A 10743-nucleotide genomic window follows, 5' to 3' on the forward strand; every position below is an offset into this window, starting at 1 on the left:
TATTTATTTAGCCCAGCTTATATTAATTAATAACAACAAAAAGACCATAAATACTGCCTAGACTTACACAGCATCACAGCGAAGGTGGTCTGTGCTCTTATAAAACCTGTCAAGAAATACAGAGAAAAAAAATGAAGGGAAAAGGCTTCACATTATAAATGTTTTTTGGGGCTAAGAACCAACTATTAAAAATACATAGTTTTATGAAGCAGAAGCTATTGTCAATTTCGACAGTCATTCTCTTTTAATAGACACAACAGTTCTGAGGATGAGTTTCCATTTCAGTTAAAGATACAAACAAACAAAAGATTTGGCACTGATGCATGATTTCTGTTTGTTTCCTCTTTGCATCAAACACAGAAAATTCCTGAATTTATGAATCTGCATGATGAATAAGTTATGAATGAGGAAACATCCTTTATAATCAAAGCATAATGCAATAAAGGACAAAGTGATTATATTAGAGATTTTAAATGTTTTCAAGATGGATCATTAAATACTGTATGAAAATCCCCAAAAGCACAGTAAGAGACCTGACATGGACAAAAGCCCAAATGACACATGAACACACATCTTCCTTATCTTACCTTATGTAAGTTGATATAGAGTTGATATAGAGTGATCCTCACTGACATGACTGACTGTTTAACTGAGACAATATTGCTTGTGTTTAGATGTTTATAGTCAAGTTATCTGTACACCATCATAATTTGGAAATATGTCCACCATTTCCTTCTCAAATTCAAATGCAGACAATTATAACCTAACAATGGTTCACATGTCCAGTTCCTAGGAAGTATATTTTCAGTGACCTTCCTGTGTAAATCAATCTTTTTTTTTTTTTTTTTTTTAACCCAATGACTGTTTTGGCAGCTGCCAACCTGATCTCAAAGAAATGCGTGAAATGAACACGAGCCCTTTATCCCGATATACGTGGTGGTGGCACGGAATGTGTTGAAATTACGTGTTGGGACCACGGAAACAACACACATACAAAGTCAATGAAGCTAATTTGTCGTGATGGACACACGAATTCCCTGGTTCAACAACGTCACACAGTGGGCGGCGGTAAATGTTGTTTTCTAGTTTAGGAAACGTCCTCCTTTTATAATTTATTATATTGAATTTGTTGCTATTTTTGTTGTCTAAATAACAGTAAATTGTTTGTGATTTAACTATCGATTTATAGATGGAGTAGCTTTAAAGAATTGCCCGAGGCAGTGTTAAATAGATTGTTCCCTTTACGTTATTAAACCCTTTACGATATTTTATGATTTTCAAATGTATTTTCTGTCATAGCAGCGAATATTATTAATAATTATTCTTACGAATCAGAAAACTTTTCAGTGGTTACCGCGGCAACGCTACGTCACGTTACGCACCGTAACGCACGCTTCTTACCCATAATCACTTTTACCACTCATTTCACCCGCCAATTGACTACAGTAAGTATCTCAACTCAGTGGGTGTTTGTTTGTTAAAAAGCACGCAACACCTTTGCTGTTATTTCTTTAGTTGTAGTCAACTCTGGAGATTAGGTTGAATTTGTTAGTGTTGCATTATCATTTACACGGCTACCCGCCGCTATCCAGCCAAATGACAGCTGTTCCCGGCACTGCTAACCACTGCTACCAAAATCAGTTTAAACTCATGTATTTGTCCATGTGTTGTGAAGACAACAATTAACGAGTTGTTGCAGTGGTTAAAGTTTTATTCAAAGTGCGAAGTAAATGTCAGAAGTGTAACTAAGGGGAATTACCAGAATCAGGGATGGACTGGAATAAAAAAGTGGACCTGGAGTCTTTCCAGAGGATTTGACTGCTCGGTGCGACTTAATGTCAATGACCGTTCATACCTGTTATAATCAATGCATAATTAAATAGAGAGATATAGATAGAATATCCTGTAACACTATGGTGCCATACTTTTGTAAGACTTTGCCATTTTAGAAGACACTGAAATCATCATGACATAATTGAGGGTAATTGTTACTTTAGTTATGTGTGACATTGAGAAGAGAGAGCAGTGCATATTCTGAGAAGCATTTTACGCAACAGGACAGAAGAAGACCACTGTTTCCATTATTTGTAGGCCTAAATAAAAATAGATTTGTGTATGTACTTGCTTGTGTCAAGTGACTGTGGTACAAATCTGACATTTGTACGGTAAGGATTGATTTGTATTATTGATATGATATTTGTACGTAGTGGTTGTGATTGATTAATATTTAATTAATAATTACAATTACTCTGTCCTAACAATTAAGAAATGCTCATTTACTACAAAGGCTATTCTAATAATCTTTTGCTTTTTCCTGTTTTACAGCTTTATTGCAACACTTTTTGCCTTCACCAACACACACACATATATATACACACACACACACACAAATCAAAACAACGGCACTTTTAAGAGCCTCTCTCTCTCTCTCTCTCGCTCTCTCTTTCTCACTTGTCTCTTTCGATCACTCTCTTTCTTTATTTCTTCATTTTGTTTTTTTTTTTTTTTGTTTTTTTTTTTTTTTTTTTGTTTTTTTTTTTCTTTCTATTTGTATGTGATGTCCCTCAATTCTGACGTGAGGGTCTTCGATGATCCCAATCATGCCAGAATCCACATGGCAGCATTAATTAGTGATGCTTATCTCCATGATGCCAGGGTAAGGCTTGTCATGAGAAGCAAATACCTAAGTCTGAAAATACTAATTGCAATTGCTGTTTATAGATGTGATGAAAAGGGTTAGTAAGACCCTTTTATGCAACTACTGAATAATGCACAATTATAAGTGCTGCTGGTTTAAGTGCTCTGCAAATATATAGGCTGCCATGGCCAAGAAAAACCCTGCCTTTCCCCAAAGAAAAATGAGAAAAAGCAGGAAGAGATCCCTCACTAATCCACTGGTCACAGGCAGGCGTGAGAAACGTCGGGGAAACACACTGCCCTGCATCAGGTTTGTTCTTTACTAAAAACACGATTACTGTATCTAAGAATAAAGATAATTCGTTAAATAGTGTTTTGGTGGTTACACGTATTATAAAATGAGAGTCAAATACTACTTTGACAAAATGGTGTTGCAATGTTTGTGAAAAATTTTCTCACTAAAGTATAAGATATTTGAAGAGCATGTGACTGATAATCCTTACTTGTGTTGTGTTTTAATACCTTTTGCTTAGTTCCCCGTCCTCCAGTCCAATATTTTCATTTTTTAATTTTGTTGTTTTTTTGTTTTGTTTATCAGTTATGATTATATTGAAGTAAAATGACTGTCTCTGCAGCTGCTTCTCAATCCAGAGGAAGGGATCCAGTGCATGAGGAAGGCCTTCAGATAGAAGATCAAGAGTTGGCAAGTCTTGGTGAGGATACTGAGTGTTACAGTAGTAACACTACACTACAGTTTTTTCAGTTCCCACCATTTATTTAATTATAATCAAGCATTATGTTTGGTCAGTTCCATAACAGACTCACAGTATAACTGATATATTAAATTAAATTAAATTAAATTAAATTAAATTAAATTAATGCATTTAGCAGACGCTTTTATCCAAAGTGACTTACAGTGCATTCAGGCTAACAGTTTTTACCTAACATGTGTTCCCTGATATATACTTGTGATATATACTTGTGTGTGATCATAATCATGAGTACAGACCTTTTAAGGACAAGTGAATGTATATTTTTGTTTTTTAGAATCAAGACTCCAAGAGTTAAGGGACACTATAACTGCAGACCAGGTTCCGGAGGGAACAGACAGAATGGTTTCTGCTTGGGAACAAAGGCAGCTTCTCACAGATGTGAGAATGAAAAACTGCTAGGCCTATGCTTTTTGATGCAAAGCTCTCAGCCGAGAGAGTATCCGTCCAAAATTGTCACAGATGCTGTGCTGTAGAAGCTGTGATTAGGTGCCTGGACTGTGTACCACTGGACATGGAGTACCTCTGTGCTACCTGTGACATGGAAGCCCACAAGAGAAATGTCTTCCATGACAGAGAGGCTGTGTTCCATGGATTTCTTGAGCCCATTCCCCCTACAACTGCTGTGGTGGTGAATGAAAATTGCCAGCCTCAGTTTTGTGAACAAAGTATGTTAAAATTATTATTATATCAAATTGTCTCATACTTATAGTGTAATTCCCCAAATGTTTTTGTAGATTGGCACATGTTTATATTTAACAGTGTTTCTAAATGGCTTAGACATTTTTTCTAAAATGCTAATCTCATTCTAAGATTATTCTCAAAACTGTAAAGTGCAAGTGTGAAATTTAATAGCTGAATAACAAAAGTATGATTAGTTTTGACAGTTCTGACCAGCATATCTTTGACCAGCTAAGTCAATTGCATCTTAATAAATGTGTTTAAGCATTTACTTGTTTCTACATAGTGACAATTACAGTTGGTTATAGTGGAGTATAGTGAGTTTTGATTAATGATTGTGTTTTAAAGCACTATTTTGAAAAAGAGGTTAGCGTTTTGAGAAATGCATCTAAGGGACTGAGGAGAAGCTGTAAATATGCCCTTCATAACATCTTTCTGTTTTGCAGTATGTCAACTCCCTGTTCCTCCACCGAGGTCAATTTGTGAATGCACACATGACTTCACAATCACTCCAGGGAAGCATATTTCTGTGGTCACCATCAATGGTATGTTGTTCTGAAAGCCCTCTTTTTTGTGCATTATTGTACTAGAACTAGCAAAGCGTTGCCCAATGCCATGTCAAATAGCTAATATATCATAAATTTGTATCTCTGTATAGAAGGCAATCTGTTGCAGTTTGATTACTGAAATTATTTTAGTCTTTACTACAGTATATTTACTTGTTCACAGGACGATACGATGTCTGCTTGCCTCGGAGATCCTGTTCATCATGCTCTGCAGAATGGACTCCCGAGGTGAAGGACCTGCTCATTTATCGGTACTGGCCAGCTAGCACCAGCTGCCAGACCCTGTACAAGTTTGATGTCTTCACCTCTTTTGAACATATGAAGGTGACGGCACCAGCCATGTCCAGGCAGGCCTTCCTGAAAATGTTGGAGCACAGATCTGTTGAAGCTGGAAGGGTAAATCTGCCTGAATATCACTGAAACATATAACAAACAAAATTATATTACTATATACCTAATATTTAATTGTGGGCATTGCTTCAAAAAATCCTAACCCGATCATTTCTTAATATACAGACAGGTAGTATCTGTGCTGATACATTTTCAGCGAAGCTTTGTTTGAGTTTACCTTCTGTCAATACAAAGAAGAGGATATGTGCCAGGTCCATCATTTTGAGTGTCCAGCATGTTCTCCAGACATGTTGGCTGTCTGCTCTGATGGGAACCGAAAACATTACCGCTTCAGCAAGTCAAAAGGGTAGGTATAGGTATTTTTCAGAAGTTTATTTTAGACTTGTCTTACACAAATAGTAGCTCTTCGGGTTGTCTTTGAGTGATCATAACTTACATTTTAACAAATAGTAAATGTAGTACTTGTGATTTTTATTACTGACGCATGTTATCTTATCATGGACAGGACTGAGGAGCCACCCATATATGAGGGATTGTTCTTGGCCAAGGCACGAGGGAAGTTGCTACCTTTGTTGACCTTGTCAGAGGCAACATGAGAAGTGTACGAACATTTGATTTATTTAATTATTTATTTATTTTTATAATACTTGTTTATACAGATGTTTTGTGTTTTTATGTATCTTAAAATGTGTTATAAACTGACTTTATAGGCAAATGAAAGTGCTGTGTGCGGTACTGCCAAGTTCACCGCTGGCAGAGAGATGTCAAAAAAGTCTGGTGCTCAGATAGACGAGGAGGGCATTCAAGTTGCAGTTTGCAGGTATGTATGAGTTTGTGTATGATTTTTGAGTCTGATATTTGAGTTTTAATGGTAATCCAAGTCTTAAGGTCCTTGCACACCGAGTCCGAAATTTTCACATGCGTTTTTTCATATTCATGATTCTGTGGCTCTGAATTGTCAAAACACCAGTCCAACTGCTTGCTACTGAAAAACGCAGAAAATCTAACCCGCTTCTTATGTTTATGACAGACGAAAGTTTAGGAGGGAGTCTAACCACTAGATTTTCTTCTGATTTATCAGACATGGGTTTCTCTTACGAGGACTGAACCATTACCGTGGAGAAATATTTGCTTACCCAATGTTTCTTCAAAGATGAGATGTCAAAGAAGGCAAATGTTACCTTCTTCTGTATGGATGTTACATGCAGGTAATCCTCATTGTCATATTGCAAATCCAACTCCATGATTAAATTGTCTTGTTTCTCAGCTTTACAGTGATTTTTAATTTCAATTAAAAATGGATCTTTGTTTACACTCACATAATGCTGCTCCTGCTTTTTAGGTACTGGCCCTACCTTAACAAAGTAGCAGAGGGTTTACCAGAGCTTCTGCCATTGACAGAAATGAGGCCATTTCTGAGCGTCATGCATGCCAAAGCCCATACAGCAAAATGCGAGGTACATGCAATAACTTTGTGTCTGGTATGGGCTGTAGCTATAGGGAAATAATAATGGGTGGATAATAAAGGATGTTGTGTGTTATCTTTCACCAACTGCTTTTCAGCTGCTTTTGTAGGACATGGATTTTTGTTTTCCCCCGCAAAAATAAAAAGCTTGTGTCCATGAGATGTTTTAAAAATAATTGTATGCATTAATGTACGATATAACATTCAAGCAATCTTCAATGCAAAGGATTATTTTTACATTTGTGCATGTTATGCCTGATTGGATGATGTTATATAAAAACTTTTGAGACGTACTGCTACATAATGCTTCTCACTCTGTGTTGCAGGTGAGATGGGGTGGCAGAAGCCAGGACGGAGCAGGGAAACACGGTGGGAGAGGAAGTAGAGCAGGTATGGTATTATTGTCAGTATTTTAACTATGGCTACAAAGAGTCTTAATAGAATCCATAACACCAAAAGGTACTTATTTGTCATCTAAGTAACAAGCCTGGTGTGAGGGTTAAAGTACATCCTTTATGTATGAGTTTAAAATAAATAATAGGCAGTTCCAGTTGTTCATGCATGCATAAGGGGTCCCAGATTCCTAGGATAATACAGCACACATGTTTTTTCGTTAACCACAACCACAAGATCTATGGTGTGTAGGTAATATTTTTATGTAATGGAGACCAAAATTTTAGTTGTATTATTTTCTTTATACGGTGAACAGCTTTCTCTCCAGGGCAGCACTTGTCACAAATACATGACAAAGGCTGGTTAGTGTTGCCACTTATACTTCACGCTGTCATAGCCTAAATAAATAATAATAAATACTTAATGTGGTTTTTACAGGGAATTAAAAAACAAAGTTTCTCTGTTCTGTTCTTTACAAAAGTTATCATTGTATTACTTCAAGGTAATTACCCGTTCAACTAACTTTTAGTGATAGGGTTTAGGCATTGTCTGTTGGGTTTCTCTTTTGCCTTTTGGTTGTGAAATCATACTTTTTGGCTTGGGGTGCATTGTTTTCATTAGGAAGAGTGAACATGCTAACGCGACAGGCCATAGGTTGGAAAACAGAAGAAAGAGGGACAAAAACCTTCATCAAGTGTTAGCCCACAGATATGTCAAGTAAGAGTAAATTATAATTGAGATCCTAAGCACTGCCCCTTTCTCTCAGTGCATCATCTACAGCTAGATCTGAAAACTATTTGTTGATTCCTTGTTTAATCATGTTACATAAAATAAATAGTGTGACTATTTATTTCTTAAATAACTTATAATTTTAAGTAACTGAGGGGAGGGTAGAGTTTAGGATTGGTCAGTTACATTCTAAGATTGTAAACCTCACTGTTTTACAAGACATTTTTCTCCTATTTACAAGTCTGCTTGGTAGTATACACAGATATTTAATGTATTATTTAATGTAACACCTGTTCTGATGAATGTCTTGTACCAAAAGCTCAAGTAAGATTTCTGTTTTTTTTTGCATTGTGGTGGTGCGTAGAGCTTTTTTTTCTGACATTTTTTTTCTTTTTAAAAGATCACAGAGAAGGCAAAAACTGGAAAGAAGCTGCCAAACCTTAGCAAAATCAAGAAGGAGCCCAACCTTGATCAGGAGACAATACAGCAGTGCCGGGGTGTGTGACTGGGAAGCAAATGGGCGGTGGTTTACAGGGTAAAACAGTACACTATGTATATACAGTGTGGACCAGTGGACAGGGCCGGGATTGTATGGGAACAGGGGGGTCCCTGGGGCGAAAATATTTTGGGGGCGCGGGCCCCCTCTGGGGTGCCGTTCTTTACTTAGTTACTTAGGAAAAGTGGCAGTTGAAAGAAAAGAAAAGGGCACAGTGAAACCCTAACCCTAACGATACTGGCCCGGGGGTCCCGCCTGAAGGGGGCGATTTTAGGGGGGGAGGGGGGGTAACCCCCCCCCCAATTTTCCCAAAACCATCTTTAAAACCCCCCCCAATATTTCAAAAAAAAAATACGTAGTAAAATGAAAAAATATATAAAATCTTTATTTTGTAACAAAAAATTTTGTTCCTTCAAAAATATGGTTTATAATAAACAGACAAAAAATATCCCCCCCATTGAACCGATTGGAACCCCCAAACAAAAGTCGACTTTCCCCAAAACAAGCGGGGGGTTTTAAAGGGAGAGACCGGGAAACTTTTAGGGGCCAAAAAGGAGAGAAGCGCGACAGGGGGACATTTTTAACTGTGGCAGAGGCGTGAAAAAAAAAAAAAAAAAATAAAGGTACTGAAAGGGTATGGGGAATTTGTGTAATAGCTAAGAAAACCACCAATATTTTAGTAGTAATCCATTGCAAGTTTTTGTAAACTATCAGATAACAAGTCGAAAGCGCAGTTTTTTTCCCTGTTTATTTTTCAATATGTCGAATTAAATGACAAAAATTTTTCACATGGTGTTGTTTCTTCCTAAATTAATCTGACTTTTGAACAAAATTGGATGAAAAACGTTTTGAGTGGCAATCATTAAAACAGGAAATTTTCGCCTACTGCGGTTTTCAATATTAATTCTTTAGATAATCCTACTATGTAAGAATTTATGATGAGTTTTACACAAATTTTAAAACGTTATGAGGTGTTAACTCTTAAAATTTTTTTATACCAGATTCGAGGAAAATAAGCAGCGGGGTAGAAAGTCAGCAGGGGAGAGGGGAAAAGCAGGTGATAGGGAAAAAGAGCCTTTTAAATCAATAAAAATAAAACGGGAAAAAACCGTTATAGACAGTTCTTAAAGACCCGAGGGGTTTTCCCTTTAAAAAAAAAAAAAAAAAATGCATTAAGGGGGAAGTAAAAACTTAAAAAAATGTTTTAAATGTTGTCTCTTTCACTTTTGATATTTTAAATTTGTAATGTAAAGCTGTAGATGATTAGATAGATAGATAGATAGATAGAAGTAGATGAAGTAGATAGATAATAGAAGATAGATGGGAAAAATAATACCCCAAAAAAATACAACAAAAAAAAAAAAAATGTGAAAAAAAAAAAAAAACATAAACTTCAACCCCCCCAATTAAACTTGGGGGGGGGGGAAAAAAATCAATCCGCCTGGGGAAACCCAAAAGGGCTAGAGGGGGCCCCCGAGTGTGACAATGTTAAGTTGTAAAATAAATGACAAAAAAGAATTTTGGAGTTGAAAATCAGCATTGAAAAAGCAAAAATTTAAAAAAATTTCATGTATTTTTTTATGTCTAATCTTTCTTTTTTTTTTTCCAATTTTTAAAAGGTTTCGGGACCCTAAGAGGACGCTACAAGGGCCAACATTGTCCTCAGTCGGGGGGGTAAATCATTAGAAGTCAACCCCAACAGGCGTTAAAAGCATACAGCGTATAGCCATTGGAATGTTTTTCTTTCCATACAGGGGACTTGAGGAGGGGGATGACAATGGTTTCACCCCCCTGAATCGGGGAAAGAAGACCCAAAAGACTGTGCCAAACAACACGGGAATGGGATTTGTACAAAAAAAATTTTCCCTTGTTTTTAAATAGCGAAACCAAATTTTACAGGAAATTTGTGTAGGTCGTTTTTTTAAAAAAGGAAAAAAAAAATAGAAAAACATGTTTTATTTATCTTTCTAACTTTTGAGCTTGTGGTTTCAGACCAAAATGCTTTTGCTGCTTTAATAATTAATTGTCATCTTTGCAGGGAAAAAAATCTAATGAAGTTTTAAAGGGCAGTCTGGTGAATTGAAACAAGAAATACAAGCTTTTTTTTTTTTTCCTAATATATTGGGATTTTATTTGTTGAAAAAGTATAGTACCCAATTATTTTGTGGGTTTTTGGTTATAGCATATTTTGTTTTTATTTAATGTAAATACAGACAGAAAAATCCCAAACTTTTTTTCACTACTCCTGAAAAAAACTGTTAAAGAAATGTTACATTGCCCCACTTTAATAAACCATTAAGGGGAAGTCTGGTTTTGTGAATTAATATGCCATTTAAATCCTTAGTGGTGGACCTGGCCAAAATAAGACGTTTCACAAGTCCCTGAAAATTAGGTAAAAATATGGTAATTTGTATTGTGTTTTCTTTTCAGAAAACTGTTTTTATTTTATATTTATTTCACAAAGGTGGAGTTTTCCACCCCAACAAATAAAGAGTTATTTTAAAGGTATCAACAGTTGAAAAGAAAAAGCTAGTACATTGTTAATCGACAGAATTTTAATTCCCAGTTTTTAGAAATTGTTTAATTGCCCTGTAAAAAATTAAAGGTTTCCAGTTTTCACAAATGTAAAGATTTTTTTTATTTGATTTTTAAAAA

The 10743-nt window shown here is 36.0% G+C and overlaps 4 long non-coding RNA genes across 4 annotated transcripts; all 4 read left to right on the forward strand.

Annotated features, from left to right (window-relative positions):
* The first annotated feature begins 2636 nt into the window (after positions 1 to 2636).
* Positions 2637 to 3801, forward strand: LOC122146365. Its single transcript, XR_006160930.1, has 3 exons — positions 2637 to 2947; positions 3273 to 3350; positions 3685 to 3801. It is a non-coding gene; the product is annotated as an uncharacterized LOC122146365 (long non-coding RNA).
* A 739-nt stretch (positions 3802 to 4540) lies between these two features.
* On the forward strand, positions 4541 to 5537 carry LOC122146348. The gene is made up of 4 exons (XR_006160926.1): positions 4541 to 4633; positions 4818 to 5050; positions 5171 to 5351; positions 5511 to 5537. It is a non-coding gene; the product is annotated as an uncharacterized LOC122146348 (long non-coding RNA).
* Position 5538: 1 nt separating this feature from the next.
* Positions 5539 to 6159, forward strand: LOC122146360. The gene is made up of 3 exons (XR_006160929.1): positions 5539 to 5606; positions 5716 to 5825; positions 6087 to 6159. It is a non-coding gene; the product is annotated as an uncharacterized LOC122146360 (long non-coding RNA).
* A 1-nt stretch (position 6160) lies between these two features.
* Positions 6161 to 6832, forward strand: LOC122146354. Its single transcript, XR_006160928.1, has 3 exons — positions 6161 to 6213; positions 6348 to 6462; positions 6797 to 6832. It is a non-coding gene; the product is annotated as an uncharacterized LOC122146354 (long non-coding RNA).
* The last annotated feature ends 3911 nt before the right edge of the window (positions 6833 to 10743 follow it).

This window comes from Cyprinus carpio, chromosome A1 (genome assembly GCF_018340385.1).
Source record: "Cyprinus carpio isolate SPL01 chromosome A1, ASM1834038v1, whole genome shotgun sequence".
NCBI classification, from domain to species: domain Eukaryota; kingdom Metazoa; phylum Chordata; class Actinopteri; order Cypriniformes; family Cyprinidae; genus Cyprinus; species Cyprinus carpio.